Genomic DNA, 6000 nt, shown 5'->3' with positions numbered 1-6000 from the left:
TCTGAAAAAGAAATTTCCTCTTATGTCCACCACTATGACCTGAAAGTGATTTTTTTAAAAAATAAATAAAGACTTGACATTATTAAGTCTCAGAGACGAAAAACAAAGTATTTTTAGGAAGGAGCTTAAAATTTTAAATCTTTAAAGAGTAGGAAATCAGATATTGTAATGGAAGGTATTCATTTTGTTATGGGAAGGAAAAGCTCTGTTCTAATGGATGTATTTGCTGTACTTCACAGATGTTTGAAAATTAGCGAAAAATAAGTAAGACTTTCACTGTGGCTGAGGAGGATCGGAATGTAAAAGATTAAAGAAACGGAATAGCAAATCCAAAAGTCGACAAAATTTAAAGTAATTACCGTAGGCAAAAACATGAGATAAAGTACCAGGCCTGTGAAGTAGCCGGAATATTTTAGAATTAACAAAAATGAACTTTAGATAAGAAACTCAAAGCATTCTTTCATTTAATAGTTTCCAAATTAGATAAAGTAACAGAATCTACTCACAGTCCAACTAGGAGAAAAATTTAGGGATCTGAGCCCAGGAAAATGTTTTTCAAGGATAGCACTCTTCTAAGAAGTGTCATATTCCGAACCTTCTGTTTTATTAAAACTAAGTATTTTAGAATATTCACACAAGCTAAAATGACCTCTAGTGTTAGGAAATAGATTCTTTAGGGTGAATCAAAAGCACCAAATATTGTTTATAAATACAGTAATGTTAGCACACACATTTGGTCACTGCCTTTAATACAATTAGCTGCTTTAGTCAACACAAAAAGACAAAGTGTGCGATAAAAGCAATCTCTTTTCTCTTGCCCATAAAATAAAAGAATATCTAATCCTCAGATCCACACAAGCAGTTTTAGATTTTTGTCATTCAGAGAGACTTTTGCTCTCATTACAAAATATATGTTTATAGCTATGAATTATAGCAGATATGCCTGCAAGGAGAAAAAAAAAGGAAGACGTTTTAAATAAAAATTCTGGTAGCATCATCCAGGACAATGTGTGGAACAATTTCAAGCAGGCTTCTTGAGTAGTAAAGGCACCTATATATGGGAAATCCTAGCTTTTATGGGCGAAATGGAAAAGTACTCAAGTTGTTTTAGCTGTATAAATCATTAGACAAAGACATCATTATAAAGAGACTCTAAAATGTAGAAGTACTTAAAAACACTTGTTTCATTAAACCTATACAAATAAATTTTGTAGTAGCTACTTAACAATTCAGTTATATCTTAAAGAGCAAATTTTGGAGGGAGAATGTAATATTATGGAATGAAGTTCCACAAGGCATCATAGAAGAGCAACATATACACTGTAAAGGTATCTCTTTACTGAGAAAAATACAACCAAAAGAGTGTTGTATTAAGATTCTCTATTAACTCTATTATGATTTTTGTGTTTGTGGCAAAAAAATGAAACTAAATACCAGTCAGTGCTATTTAGAGAAGCAAGGAGGAATTAGAACACAAATTAACAAAAACCCTGAATGCACTGTAATAAATTCAAACTGAAACATTAAAATAGAAAATATAGGCATATAGTTAAGTGTTTTAGAAACAATTGACTGCAAATGATAGATACATATGCTAAAAATGGGTTTTATTTGCACTGCATTATTTATCAATGAAAATTAGAAAAAAAGTGAAAGTAAGAGCTAATAAAATGCAGATTTGTGATACAGGTTAAAAAATAAAAATTGCTTAACTGAATATCCAAGCATAATGTAACTAGTTTCAGAAAAAAAAAAAAAAAAACTAATACCGTATACATATGCATATTGAAAATACACAAAACCATTTTCAAATACACATTTTGAATTCTGCTCTAAGCCTAATTTGAAAGCTTTCCTGGAAAAAAACACCAAGCTCCTTCCTATGTGCTTACTGCTACCACAGTAATTATCTACAAAGAATACGCCATGATGATAAATTTCATTACTCAATAACATGAGTAAACATTAAAATATTTAAAGAATATTGTACTGCATTATGGCTTATTCTATTTAAATCTCACAATTATAGCAGCCTTTTCTTCTTGTATTTCTCTATGGGATGAATTGCTAGGATTTGATAATCTGCTGCTAATGCAAGCTGATATTACAGTCATATGACCTAATTAAACATCAGGATTCGTATTTAAAATATATAATTACCAGAGTGTCATTTTTAAAAATGTAATTACTAGTTTCTACTTTAACAGCAAAAATTGATGTGCATGTCAACAGACTATGGAAAGTTTTCTGGAAAATGTTTTTCTTCTATGATTGTAAAGAAACAATGAAAAATATCAGTGTTGAAACCCATCATTAATATTATTTTCACGGAATAAATTCCCTTGTCTTTCATCATTGTGAAAATTTCTGCTTCAAGAAGTATATTACATGTCATTTCTTATTGTCACTTGGAATCCATTCATCTTTCTTTATAGGAACATATTTTCATTTTTGGCATTAAAGAAATCCAGGCACAACATTAGCATGATAGGTAAGTGAAGCACAAACTTCCATTATTTTACAACAAAATAGACCCAAAGATTTGGGGCTTTGGGGAGGAATTTTTCATTTCTGAATTGCACAAAATCATTTATAATTACCTCTTAGTGATTTCAGTATCACAAATCCCTTCTGATTAGCCCTCTTTAAAAAAGAGACGAACCTGCTTTAGAATTGTTTGGCCCTGTTGGAAGCCCTGTCTTAGAGAACGACAGATTATGTAATTAAGTTGAATCGTGTATTTTCCATAGAAACAAGGCATGATACTGGAGCTGATGCGAGCTATATGCACATTTCTATATTTAGGCTGCTAACGTCAACAGGGCAGCAGTCACCGACAGACCAACCAAGAGTTAAGGCATCATATGTAGCTTTTTGATTTTAAAAAATAAGGAAAGACAGAAAAAAGAAGCGACTATAGAAATGACTGATGAAACGTAACCCTTTTAAAGAACTAGTCTTCATTCCTTGAGTGAAAGAATGTCCCCTCAAATAGTATTTTCCCACTTAAAGGATTGATTTGCTTAGAGTGCAGTATAGAGAAGTCTGGGGAAATAGTTAAGTAGAGCATCCAAAAAAGAGATCCAGGCAAGAAAGTAAAAACGTAAGTTCACAAAGGAACACATGCCAAGTACCTCCAGAAGTTTGTAAGTGAAAATGCAAATGCAATATTTAAGAAAAATGCTCCTTTGTTTTTTCAAATACACAGTGTGAACTAGAGATTATAAGGTTAAGCCAGATGTTCCCAAGACGACATCCAACACACAATAGCAGTAGGAAGCACACACAAATCAATGAAGATTCCTCAGCATTTGATTATCTTTATCTTTGAATTAAGAACACTATTGCTTACCAGGCTTTACTTTTAGATTCTCTAATTTCTACTTTTTACCGCCAAACCACAGAGTCCTAAATACCCAGTTGTGCTGTGTTTTGAAACCCTCTGCCCTGCACTCTACATTGAAAGTGTGCTTTCATTTACATTTCCTCTATACAATCGCAAAGAAAATTCAGTGTCACAAAAGCCCCTTAAATCAAGGGATCAAAAAAACCTATAAACGGTGTACAAAATCTAGAATGTGTTGTCTAGAATAAATCACCAGGAATCAATGAGCCTCCATTTTAGGACAATTCTTTTAGACCAACAGCAATGGATTATTTAGAGAGTTGGTTATTGTATATTTAAATTTTGTAACTAATTGTCGTCTAAGTGTTGAGCTTCTATTTAAGGTAAAGAATAAACAGGATTGCATGAGGAATAATAACATAAAAATACTAAACAAAAAATTTGACCTGGAAATCTATAATCCAAATAAATGTAATTATTCACTCTTTCTCTAGGATTCCTATAGATTTAATACAAATATACAGAGAGAGACAGCAATTTTCTTTTCAGGCCTATATAGAGTCATCTATAGATATATAGATTCATCTTATGAATTTGTACAAAATTGCATTGGTTATTAATTCTTGCACATACATTTTACTTACGTGTGTGTGAAAAATATTTGAAGTTAAGAAGATGATCTTACAATTCTAACTATATGTAAATTTTAGATTCAAGCAGACGAAAATTTTGAAGTAAAACTTGTTCCCAGTATTTCTTTTATTGTACACCATAGACATGATACAATTTTAATGGCTTACTGGAATAACAAAGGTGACCATTTCTGAGTATATGGCTTTTGTTATTAAAATACCAAGTATCATTTGACATTACTTGATTTCATTTTTAGAGGAATAAGTGGCAGAGTTTTTTTTGTTGTTATTTTTTTCTTAAAAATAAAAACATCAAAATATTCTGGAATTGGTTTTATAAAGAAAAGAAAACAAACCAAAAACCCACACTCACCATTTCAGTTTTAAATGATGCTCAAACCGCTCAGCCAAGTCCACTGTTTGTAGTATTCTGCCACCTGCTGGCTGCTTGTGAAAACTCTAGAGAATGTGTTTCTTTTTCTTTCTCTACCCTCCCATTTATAGAACTAATGAATTAAACTTCAATTTGACAATATGCCTGTTACTGTGGGAACACTGGCTGGTTCGTGTGACTTACTAATTTGCTTTTGCCTCATTTCAAAGCATCAGTACACATTAGCCACAAGATTCACAGGAGGTTTGAGTAACTTATTGGCAATTGTTAAGTAAAACGAAATTAGCCAGAATTTTTTGGTTTCTGCATGGTGCTTTTTTCCCCAAGGAGTTAAGAGAAGTTTATTTAAGACTTACCATGTCCTGGAAAATAGATAAGAGCAGATATGAAATGGTGAAAAACTGAGGAACAAAGGAACTCATTAAATGAATATAATGAGATAGCATTTCTGTGTATTAATGTGAACATTCCTGCTGCTACATTACAGGGAAATAAACTTAGGAGACAGTTTGAGATGTCATTTCTGTCAACACATCTCATGGATGCTGTAAACTGTAAGATCCAGGCTTTGAATAATAATCACTTACTAACTGATTATTATACACTGATGAATCATTTCATAATTATGTGTGTGTGTGTTTTTTAAACTTGCTGTCATGAACACACCTAATGTTCAGAAAATAATTTCTAAATGCCAAGGAACTGGGCTCTTCAGCTGATTCTGTGGCTGGGGGCAGTACATGATGAACTTGGAACATCTTCTTGTGTAAAATAATAAGGAAATGGTTAAAACCTGATGGGAACATATCAAAAGGGCACACGAGCCAAACTGAAGTGACTCACACTGTCTACATCTGGGACAATTAAGAATGATAGCAACAGATTATAAACCATTGAATAAAATGTTTGAATCCATAGTGATCTCTCTCTCTCTCTCACACACACACACACACACACACACACACACACACGGCGAAGGGGAAACTTTCTCTTGAAGTAGAATGCCAACTAGTAAATGTAGAAGGAATAAAGGAATAGTAAATTACTCTTTTGTAATTATCATGGTAATAACTGATTCAAATAAGAATTATGCTACAATGTATGGATAGAAGTTTGATGAAGGACAGATTATTTGCATACTCATAAAGTATAGCATCCTACAAATTTCTTATTAAAAATAAAGGAAAAAATATTATCTTAAGAATGGAGAAACCTAGCAGATATCATATTAAGAATTAATATTAGGACCACTGATAAGATAAACTGAAGTCACATGTCTCCTAAAATTATATATTGACAAGAACTCATCATTATGTAGTTTTCTTGCCAAAAATGCATAACCTGAATCTAACTATGAATAAATATGAGAAAATATACACTGATATCATTTTTAAAAACCTTCTCCATATATTTCTCAAACATGTCAGTGTTATGAGGACAAAGACTTGCTAACTAATTATTAATGATTAAAAGAGACTAAAGAGAAATAGAAAGTCAATACAATTTAAAAAAAATTTTTTTTAACGTTTATTTTTGAGACAGAGAGAGACAGAGCATGAACAGGGGAGGGGCAGAGAGAGAGGGAGACACAGAATCTGAAACAGGCTCCAGGCTCTGAGCTGTCAGCA

The sequence above is a fragment of the Lynx canadensis genome, chromosome C1 (genome assembly GCF_007474595.2).
Source record: "Lynx canadensis isolate LIC74 chromosome C1, mLynCan4.pri.v2, whole genome shotgun sequence".
NCBI lineage: Eukaryota > Metazoa > Chordata > Mammalia > Carnivora > Felidae > Lynx > Lynx canadensis.
This window is presented reverse-complemented; position numbering follows the sequence as displayed.